Here is a 12,406-nt window from a genome sequence, read left to right as displayed (position 1 = left end):
AGGAACCTACATGTTGCCGGGTCTTGGTGTGACCTTAGTCGTTTTTCTCGCTTGCCCCCCACCAAGGACGTTCCCTCCACGGGAGCACGCGATATCGCCATTACCCCCATCAAGATAGCACTAGCACACGTAGCTACTAGTGTGAGCATGGTGTGGCCCTTGCTGTTGGATTCCGCACTAGCACTCAGTCCGCTATGGCTGACGGCATCGACATTACCCCTGCACCTTGTCCAACGGCCAAGAAGATGCCCCCCTCACGCGTTTGCTACGGGGTGTGGCCTGGGCCCTATGCTCGGACAACATCCAGGCCATCTCAACCATCTGCTCGTCCTGGGCTAGGCGCACCATTCCTACATCAACATTGGAGAAAATTCGATGAGATCAAACACTTTGGACTGACCAATGGCAAAAGAATATGCGAAAGATACAAGAGGTGCCGGTTTGGCCACACCGTACCTGACACCGGCCTTGTGATTTCGAAAGTTGGTGGCTTTACCTATGAGAAGTAATGAGGGAATCCCCCTGATGGATTTGCCATCAAAAACTTTTCCCCGGATATCGGATGCATACCGGCTTTCCAAGCGTTGGATGCCACGGCTGAGAGCCACGTGCATAACTTGGTCCAAGTGTTGGGAAACGTAGCATGCAATTTCAAAAAAAATTCTACGCTCACGCAAGATCTATCTATGAGATGCATAGCAACGAGTGGGGGATAGTGTTGGGGAACGTAGCATGTAATTTCAAAAAATTTACTACGATCACGCAAGATCTATTTAGGAGATGCATAGGAACGAGAGGGGGAGAGTGTGTCTACGTACCCTCATAGACCGAAAGCGGAAGCGTTAGGTTAACGCGGTTGATGTAGTCGAACGTCTTCGCAATTCAACCGGTCAAGTACCGAACGTATGACACCTCCGAGTTCAGCACACGTTCAGCTCGATGACGTCCCTTGAACTCTTGATCCAGCAGAGGATCGAGGGAGAGTTCCGTCAGCACGACAGTGTGGTGACGGTGATGGTGATGTGATCCGCGTAGGGCTTCGCCTAAGCACTACGACGCTATGACTGAAGGAGTAAACTGTGGAGGGGGGCACTGCACACGGCTAAGAGAACAATTGGTGTGCTATGGGGTGCCCCTGCCACCGGATATAAAGGAGGGGAGGAGGAGGCGGCCGGCCAGGAGGGGCACGCCATGGGGGGAGTCCTATTAGGACTCTACTCCTAGTAGGATTCGCCCCCCTCCCCTTTCCTTTCTTCATCGGAGGGGAAAAGGAAGGAGTGCGAGAGGGGCAGGGAAAGGGGGGCGCCGCCCCCTCCGTAGTCCAATTCGGACTGCCATGGGGAGGGGGGTGAGGCCACCCCTTGCGGCCCTCCTCTCTCTTCACTAAGTCCCATGTAGGCCCAATATTTCCCCCGGGGGGGTCCGGTAACCCCTCGGTACTCCAGAAAAATACCCAAACCACTCGAAAACATTCCGATGTCCGAATACTATCTTCCAATATATGAATCTTTACCTTCTGATCATTTCAAGACTCCTCATCATGTCCGTGATCTTATCCGGGACTCCGAACAAACTTCGGTCACCAAAACACATAACTCATAATACAAATCGTCATCGAACGTTAAGCGTGCGGACCCTATGAGTTCGAGAACTATGTAGACATGACCGAGACACATCTCCGATCACTAACCAACCGCGGAACCTGGATTCTCATATTGGTTCCTACATATTCTACGAAGATCTTTTATCGGTTAAAACGCAATAACAACATACGTCATTCCCTTTATCATCGGTATGTTACTTGCCTGAGATTCGGTCGTCGGTATTATCATACCTAGTTCAATCTTATTACCGGCAAGTCTCTTTACTCGTTCCGTAATGTATCATCCCGTAACTAACTCGTTAGTCACGTTGCTTGCAAGGCTTATAGTGATGTGCATTACCGAGAGGGCCCAGAGATACCTCTCCGATCTCTACAACAAAAGCTGCCAGTAGAGACGTCAATTAAAAAGCTAGTGACTTGGTATTTCATCTCTAGCCAATTGTAGAGTCGTTTTAGTAAAGCGTCCTTCGAGCGTCTCCACACGAACCGTCTCAAACATTTAGACACGCTTGATAGGCGTGTCTACATGACATGAGACGTTATATAAGGACGCTCAAGAGCGTGTCTACATGACATGAGATGCTATATAAGGACGCTCAAAAGCATGTCTACATGACTTGAGACGCTTTATAGGCATGCTCAAAAACGTGTCTAAACAAATACATACGTTCTGCTAGACATGCCCGTATGATGTCATACATTGTTGCATTTCATTATTTTGAATTGTATTGCTTTATCATGCCCTGCTGCACATGCAGATCATCAAATAATGTAGTTGTGTAGGCATTATTGAACATCACTGTTGCATTGCAATCATCATATTCTCATAATTAACTGAAAAAGTTTCTCATAATCACAACCGCGAAACAAGTAGCAATGTGCAAGCCATTACAACTATTTTTATTACAAAGGGTATTGATACTTTACAAGTGAACTGTACGTTCATACAATAATGTGTATTTCACTAGAAAATAAAGTTCTAATTCTAATTCTAACTATCTGAAAGTTGAAACCAATTTTAGAAAAAAATGGAAATTCTTAGTGGAAATCTATCTAAAAATTCTATAGCTAGTTTGGTACATCAGCTTGACGGCCTTCGCAGCTTTTATGGGTATGGCTTCTGGAAAAATGTGAAGATTTCCCTTGCACGTTTCAAGATTATTTCCGATATAAAACCTGTTATAATCTGTCCATATAATTAGTTTTGTCCTCTAAATCCTGCAATAAGAGCACATTAGCATCAGAAAAGGTGCAGGGAAATATAGAGAAGCAGAGCTAGATAATTTAAATAAGGATATACATTGATTTCACAAAGAATAGTTATAATTTATGTGTTTCTTCTCTATTGAACTAAGATTTCTTAGGATTGACTGGTTATGCCTGTTGACACTAGTAATCTTCCGTCCAATAGAAACTCTACACTAGTGGGGATGACACAACAAAGAAGTTTGAGCCAGCTGATCTAGGGATAATGCAGCTTATCTGTCAAACAGATGATGACTACATTATTCTGAATCATCTTTTTCAGCAGAAAAGATTGGAACATGGATAAATCACACACCTTGTATTGGTCCCACATTGATTGCTCCTTATAAAAATGTATTCTTTTGACTTGCAAAAGATCATCTGCTGAACATTTCCATAATGTTAAATCCTCGAATATCTGCAAACAGTAAGAAAACATTGTCTCTTATGATAGTGTCAATGCAATACAAAACTTACTAGCTGTTTGCTGACAGAAAGAAATCACAGTGATGTTTGGTTATAGCCCACGTCGATTTGACAATATTATAATCTGTATAAAAATGACCACTTAATGTGCGGACAGAAAAAAATACTGTATGTTGTTTGGTTAAAGCCCACATCAGTTTGATATTATTACAATCTGTATAAAATTGACCAGCTAAACTGCTGTCAGAAAGAAATTACAATGTTTTGTTTGGTCATAGCCCACATAAATTTCAAAGAATTATAATCTGTTGTCAAGTATAAAGGTAACACAGAGAAACTTTGATCACCTTAACATACTACAAAATCTATAGTCTTTATATACACTCTCGGAGATATCAGAAGTATATTATACTCTTACGTCACATGGCAACAAAATAAACATGCCCCCATTGGATAGTAGCACAAAACAAGTGGACAATGGTATGGAAGGTGAGGTAATACTATGTAGAAGTATTAATATTATCATACTAGATCCTCCGTGATATGTACAAAAACATGAATCCCATCATTCATTCTGATACATAACAAGGTGAACTCAACCAACACCCGAAATTAGTGTTCTGATCAATCACTCATAGGAGTTGTACTTATTGAAGAAGGAAAAAAATGTTTGGGGGCAAACACAAATTGACAATAAAAAAATCAATTGGAAGGAGGATCATGGGGTACCACTGTACCAGGTGCCTTCCATGGGAGATGATGGACACACGGCTGCACCTCCGCTACTCCTTGAACATCTAGCCTGCCAGCGCAGGAAGGAATCAATCTATGGCTGCAAGGTAGTGGTGTCGGCTGCATCGTCCGATGGGGGCAGGGGGGACTTTGGTTGGTAGCGAGCGGCATGACCCAGATGTCTGGGATGTATCGATGTCGGAAGTTATCCCCGTCAGGAGCCATGGATGCGCCGTATCCGGGGAGAGAGATACAACTTTTTTTTTGTTTCTTTGAGGGGTTTGGTATAGGGCAGTTGTGTGTAACAGGGTGTTGATCTGGTCAATTTGTTGATTCAACAGTGAGTCGCATCCTCCATTGTCAGATACTAACGTGCATTTCCCTATGCCCTAGCTGACTTGTGTAAAATCAGAATGTTTCAAGGTTATATCAGATAGCTTGGCGAACCACAATTTGCCTGACCAGGTGTACTGGATCAAATTGAGTGGAAAACTATATCTAGTTTGAATCTTTTTCAAAATGTACATAACTTGGCTTGTTCTGATCTTACTCATGCCTAATTAAGATGCATAAACACTTCCCAAAATGGTACAATTAAGACAAATACTAAGCATCTACCGAGCTAAAGTAAGCAAAAATCCATGAAAATAATCGCACTAGCCATTAGTGGTGGACCAAAAAATATGCCTTGTCAGTCGCACGAAGTCATGTGAAGCCAGAACCAATAAACTAAAAACCCACATAGATATGTCATTTTGCTTCGGAAGTACTAGGCGAAAGTGATGCTAGTTTCTGGAAGCTAAAACTATACATCACCAAACAATGAACGTACGAATCATGTTGGAATTGCAAATTAAACTGGAACTCTCCCACAGAGAGTAAATGTAGTCTACTTAATGGCCAGTCATTCGATCCTGCACCTGATTAATGTATTCGCTCCTTCTCCCCCTAAAAAGGAACAAATGTGGGAGGATTACACGGAGTATCTTACTAGCAAAATAAAATCATAAAAGCAACGGGAAGTCTTTAAGCGGTAAAATAATGAATTTGCGAGCGTCAAATATCACGCGAGCCTAACTAATCGTCTTAGAAATCGCCTCTAAGTTAATTAAAAATATAAATTTATTATATAAATGCATCATTCTAAAAATAAGATTGGGATGCTTATGTAAACGTCTCAGGAAGCGTCTTTAGCATGCTAGTGTCCTGGACATAGATACGAATATAAATAGCGTCCCGGAAAAAGCGACATTACATTGTTGTTTTTGTTGTAGTGGATACTCGGAGTGACAAATCCTAATCTTGATCCATGCCAACCCAACAAACACCTTCGGTGACACCTGTAGAGTATCTTTATAGTCACTCAGTTACGTTGTGACGTTTGATAGCACACAAGGTGTTCCTCCGGTATTCGGGAGTTGCATAATCTCATAGTCAGAGAAATATGTATAAGTCATGAAGAAAGCAATAGCAATAAAACTAAACGATCATTAAGCTAAGCTAATGGATGGGTCTTGTCCATCACCTCATTCTCTAATGATGTGATCTTGTTCATCAAATGAAAACACATGTCTATGGTTAGGAAACTTAACCATCTTTGATTAACGAGCTAGTCAAGTAGAGGCATGCTACCTCTTGAGCATTCGTTGGTTTTTCCCTTGAAGAGGAAAGGGTGATGCAGCAAAGTAGCGCAAGTATTTTCCTCAGTTTTTGAGAAACCAAGGTATCAATCCAGTAGGAGATAACACGCAAGTCACCTAGTACATGCACAAACAATCAAGAACCTTGCAACCAACGCGATAAATGGGTTGTCAATCCCTTCACGGCCACTCACAAAAGTGAGATCTAATAAAGATAATAAGATAAATATTTTTGATATTTTTGTTGTATATAGATCGAAAAGTAAAGATTGCAAAATAAAATAATATGAAACTAGAATTGTAAATCGGAAACTAATATGATGGAAAATAGATCCGAGGGCCATAGGTTTCACTAGTGGCTTCTCTCAAGATAGCATATATTACGGTGGGTGAACAAATTACTGCCAAGCAATTGATAGAAGTGCGCATAGTTATGAGAATATCTAGGCAATGATCATGAATATAGGCATCATGTCCGTGTAAAGTAGACCGAAACAATTCTGCATCTACTACTATTACTCCACACATCGAACGCTATCCAGCATGCATCTAGAGTATTAATTTCATAAGAACAGAGTAATGCATTAAGCAAGATGACATGATGTAGAGGGATAAACTCAAGCAATATGATATAAACCCCATCTTTTTATCCTCGATGGCAACAACACAATACGTGCCTTGCTGCCCCTACTGTCACTGGGAAAGGACACCGCAAGATTGAATCCAAAGCTAAGCACTTCTCCCATTGCAAGAAAGATCAATCTAGTAGGCCAAACTAAACCGATAATTCGAAGAGACTTGCAAAGATAGCAAATCATGCATATAAGAATTCAGAGAATAACCAAATATTATTCATAGATAAACTTGATCATAAATCTACAATTCATCGGAGCTCGGCAAACACACCGCAAAAGAGTATTACATCGAATAGATCTCCAAGAACATCGAGGAGAACTTTGTATTGAGGATCAAAGAGAGAGAAGAATCCATCTAGCTAATAACTATGGACCCGAAGGTCTGTCGTAAACTACTCACACATCATCGGAGAGGCTATGGTGTTGATGTAGAAGCCCTCCGTGATCGATTCCCCCTCCGGCAGATCGCCGGAAAAGTCCCCAAGATGAGATCTCATGGGTACAGAAGGTTGCGGCAGTGGAAAAGTGGTTTAGTGGCTACCCCTGATGTGTTTAGGGTATAAGAGTATACATAGGCAAAAGAAGTACGTCGGTGGAGCTCCGTGGGGCCCACGAGGGTGGGGCTCGCCCTCCTGCCTCATGGACGCCTCATGGAGTTCCAGACTTCCACTTCAAGTCTCCTGGATTGCGTTTGTTCCAAGAAAGATCATTGCAAAGATTTCGTTCCGTTTGGATTCCGTTTGATATTCCTTTTCTATGAAACACTGAAATAGGCAAAAACACATAAACTGGCACTGGGCCTTAGGTTAATAGGTTAGTCCCAAAAATAATATAAAAGAGGATATTAAAGCCCATTAAACATCCAAAACAGATAATATAATAGCATGGAATAATAAAAAATTATAGATACGTTGGAGACGTATCTAGCAACCCCAAGCTTAATTCCTACTCGTCCCCGAGTAGGTAATGATAAAAACAGAATTTTTGATGTGGAATGCTGCTACCTCTTGAGCACTGCGTTGGTTTTCCCTTGAAGAGGAAAGGGTGGTTTAGTAGAGCAGTGTAAGTATCTCCCTCAGTTTTTGAGAACCAAGGTATCAATCCAGTAGGAGACCACGTGCGAGTCACCTCGTACCTACACAAACAAATAAGAACCTTGCAACCAACGCGATAAAGGGGTTGTCAATCTCTTCACGGCCACTTGCAAGAGTGAGATCTGATAGAGATGATAATAAGATAAATATTTTTGGTATTTTTATGATATAGATTGAAAGTAAAAGATAGCAAAATAAAGTAGATGGGAAACTTGTATGATGGAGAATAGACCCGGGGGGGCCATAGGTTTCACTAGTGGCTTCTCTGAAGATAACATAAGTATTACGGTGGGTGAACAAATTACTGCCGAGCAATTGATAGAAAAGCGAATAATTATGAGAATATATAGGCATGATCATGTATATAGGCATCACTTCCGAGAAAAGTAGACCGAAACGATTCTGCATCTACTACTACTACTCCACACATCGACCGTTGTCCAGTATGCATCTAGAGTATTAAGTTCATAAGAACAGAGTAACGCCTTAAGCAAGATGCCACGATGTAGAGGGATAAACTCATACAATATGATATAAACCCCATATTTTTATCCTCAATGGCAACAATACAATATGTGTCGGTTCCCTTTCTATCATTAAGATCGAGCACCGCACGATTGAACCCAAAGCTAAGCACTTCTCCCATAGCAAGAAAGATCAATATAGTAGGCTAAACCAAACTGATAATTCGAAGAGACTTGCAAAGATAAACCAATCATACATAAAAGAATTCAGAGAAGATTCAAATATTGTTCGTAGATAAACTTGATCATAAACCCACAATTCATCGGATCTCGACAAACGCACCGCAAAAGAAGATTACATCGAATAGATCTCTAAGAGAAACGAGGAGAACTTTGTATTGAGTTCCAAAGAGAGAGAAGAAGCCATCTAGCTACTAGCTATGGACCCGAAGGTCTGAAGTAAACTACTCACACATCGTCGGAGGGGCCATGGAGTTGATGTAGAGGCCCTCCATGATCAATGCCCCCTCCGACGGAGCTCCGGAAAAGGCCTCAAGATGGGATCTCTTGGGTACAGAAGGTTGCGGCAGTGGAATTAGGTTTTTGTGGTGCTCTTGGATGTTTGCGGGGTATATGGATATATATAGGAGGAAGAAGTAGGTCGATGGAGCAACAAGGGGCCCACGATGGTGGAGGGCGCGATGATAACCCACAAGTATTGGGGATCGCAATAGTTTTCGATAAGTAAGAGTGTCGAACCCAATGAGGAGCTAAAGGCAGAACAAATATTCCCTCAAGTTCTATCGACCACCGATACAACTCTACGCACGCTTGATGTTTGCTTTACCTAGAACAAGTATGAAACTATAATTACTTTATAGGTGTTTTTGGATAGGTTTGCAAGATAATAAATATTACGTAAATAGGAAGTAGGGGCTGTTTGGATAAATACACAACTAAGTTAGTTTTAGTAAAGAGCTTTTTGTTCCGACAAAGTTATTTGTCCCTAGGCAACCAATAACTAGACCAGTAATCATTATTGCAATTTTATATGAGGGAGAGGCATAAGCTAACATACTTTCTCTACTTGGATCATATGAACTTATGATTGGAACTCTAGCAAGCATCCGCAACTACTAAAGATCATTAAGGTTAAACCCAACCATAGCATTAAAGTATCAAGTCCTCTTTATCCCATACGCAAACAACCTACTTACTCGGGTTTGTGCTTCTGTCACTCACGCCACCCACCATAAGCAAATCATGAACATATTGCAAACCCTACAGCGGTAATCCCTCACACTTGCGCGACACGAAGAGCACCATAGGACTGCACCAATAATAAAACATGTAACTCAAACCAATCACGATCATCAAATAACCCATAGGACATAACAGATCTACTCAAACATCATAGGATAGCCATACATCATTGGGAAATAATATATAGAGTTGAGCACCATGTTTAAGTAGAGATTACAGCGGGTAAGAGAGAGGTTACACCGCTGCATAGAGGGGGCGGGGGAAGAGTTGGTGATGATGGCGATGAAGTTGTTGGTGAAGATTGCGGTGATGATGATGGCCCCCGGTGGCACTCCGGTGCCACCAGAAGCGAGGGGGAGAGGGCCCCCCTCCTTATTCTTCTTCCTTGACCTCCTCCCTAGATGGGAGAAGGGTTTCCCCTCTGGTCCTTGGTCTCCATGGCATGGGAGGGGCGAGAGCCCCTCCGAGATTGGATCTCTCTCTCTCTGTCTCTCTCTATTTCCGCGTTCTCAGATTCTACCCTTTCACCGTTTCTTATATTCCCGGAGATCCATAACTCCGATTGGGCTGAAATTTTAACACGATCTCTATCTGGATATTAGCTTTCTTGCAGCGAAAGAATGGCATCAACCGCCTAACGGGGTGGCCACAAGGGTCAGGGGCGCGCCCAGGGGGTGGGGCGTGCCCTCCTGCCTCGTGCCTCCGTCGGGCACCGCCTCGCGTGGATTTTTCTTCCGGAATTCTCCAAATATTCCAAAAATATTCTCCATCCGTTTTTATCCCGTTTGGACTCCGTTTGATATGGTATTATGTGAAACATAAAACATGCAACAAACATGATCTGGCACTGGGCACTGGATCAATATGTTAGTCCCAAAAATAGTATAAAAAGTTGCCAAAAGTATATGAAAGTTGAATAATATTGGCATGGAACAATAAAAAATTATAGATACGACGGAGACGTATCAGCATCTCCAAGCTTCATTCTTGCTCGTCCTCGAGTAGGTAAATGATAAAAAAGATAATTTTTGATGTGCAATGCAACCTAGCATAATATTGATGATGTAATCTAATCATTGCATGAATACTAAGACTCGAGTGATTCAAAGCAATAGTCTATCATTTGACATAAAAACAATAATACTTCAAGCCCACTAATAAAGCAACCATGTCTTCTCAAAATAACATGGCCAAAGAAAGTTATCCCTACAAAATCATATAGTCTGGCTATGCTCCATCTTCACCACACAAAATATTCACATCATGCACAACCCCGATGACAAGCCGAGCAATTGGTTCATACTTCTTAACGCGCTTCATCCTTTTCAACCCTCACGCAATACATGAGCGTGAGCCATGGACATAACACTATAGGTGGAATAGAATATGATGGTGGAGGTTGTGTGGAGAAGACAAAAAGGGAGAAAGTCTCACATCAACGTGACTAATCAATAGGCTATGGAGATGCCCATCAATTGATGTCAATGTGAGGAGTAGGGATTGCTGTGCAACGGATGCACTAAAGCTATAAGTGTATGAAAGCTCAAACTAAAACTAAGTGGGTGTGCATCCAACTTGCTTGCTCATGAAGACCTCGGGCATTTGAGGAAGCCCATCATTGGAATATATAAGCCAAGTTCTATAATGAATATTCCCACTAGTATATGAAAGTGATAACTCAAGAGACTCTCTATATGAAGAACATGGTGCTACTTTGAAGCACAAGTGTGGTAAAAGGATAGTAACATTGCCCCTTTTTCTTTTCTCTTTTTTTGCGGGCTTCTTTGGCCCCCTTTTTTTATTTAGGCTTCTTTGGCCTCTCTCTTTTGATGGGGCAATGCTCTAATAATGATAATCATCACGCTTTTATTTACTTACAACTCAATATTACAACTCGATACTAGAACAAAGATATGACTCTATCTGAATGCCTCCGGCGGTGTACCGGGATGTGCAATGATCTAGCGTAGCAATGCCATCAAAAAATGGACAAGCCATGAAAACATCATGCTAGCTATCTTACGATCATGCAAATCAGTATGACAATGAATGCTCAAGTCATGTATATGATGATGATGGAAGTTGCATGGCAATATATCTCGGAATGGCTATGGAAATGCCATAATAGGTAGGTATGGTGGCTGTTTTGAGGAAGATATAAGGAGGCTTATGTGTGACAGAGCATATCATATCACGGGGTTTGGATGCACCAGCGAAGTTTGCACCAACTCTCCAGGTGAGAAAGTGCAATGCACGGTACCGAAGAGGCTAGCAATGATGGAAGGGTGAGAGTGCGTATAATCCATGGACTCGACATTAGTCATAAAGAACTCACATACTTATTGCAAAAGTTTATCAGCCCTCGAAGCAAAGTACTACTACACATGCCCCTAGGGGGATAGATTGGTAGGAAAAGACCATCGCTCGTCCCCGACCGCCACTCATAAGGAAGACAATCGATAAATACCTCATGCTCCGACTTTGTTACATAACGGTTCACCATACGTGCATCCTACGGGAATCACAAACCTCAACACAAGTATTTCTACTAATCCACAACTACCCACTAGCATGACTCTAATATCACCATCTTTATATCGCAAAACTATTGCAAGGAATCAAACATATCATATTCAGCGATCTACAAGTTTTATGTAGGATTTTATGACTAACCCTGTGAATGACCAATTCCTGCCATCTCTCTAAATAGATATAAGTGAAGCAAGAGAGATTAATTCTTTCTGCAAAAGATATGCCCATGCTCTAACAAATATAAGGGAAGCAAAAGAGCATTCTACAAATGGCGGTTTTCTATGTAAAGGGAAACAGGCAATCCAAACTTCAAATGATATAAGTGAAGCACATGAAGCATTCTATAAATCCATACTCAAAAGATATAAGTGAAGTGCATAGAGCATTATATAAATAAACCATGGACTATCTCATAGCAGCATCATGCATAAAAGCAAAATGAAAACTAAAGCAAAAGACACTCCAAGATTTGCACATATCACATGAACGAAACGAATCTGAAAACATACCGATACTTGTTGAAGGAAGAGGGGATGCCTTCTGGGGCATCCCCAAGCTTAGATGATTGAGTGTCCTTGAATATTTACTTGGGGTGCCTCGGGCATCCCCAAGCTTGAGCTCTTTCCTCTCTTCCTTCTTCTCACATCGAGACCTTCTCGATCATCATACACTTCATCCACACAAAACTTCAACAGAAAACGCGGTAAGATCCGTTAGTATAATAAAGCAAATCACTACTCTAAGTATTATCTCAAACCAATTCAAATTTTGT

The sequence above is a fragment of the Triticum dicoccoides genome, chromosome 1A (assembly GCF_002162155.2).
Source record: "Triticum dicoccoides isolate Atlit2015 ecotype Zavitan chromosome 1A, WEW_v2.0, whole genome shotgun sequence".
Lineage (NCBI taxonomy): Eukaryota > Viridiplantae > Streptophyta > Magnoliopsida > Poales > Poaceae > Triticum > Triticum dicoccoides.
Note: the sequence above shows the minus strand (reverse complement) of the source record.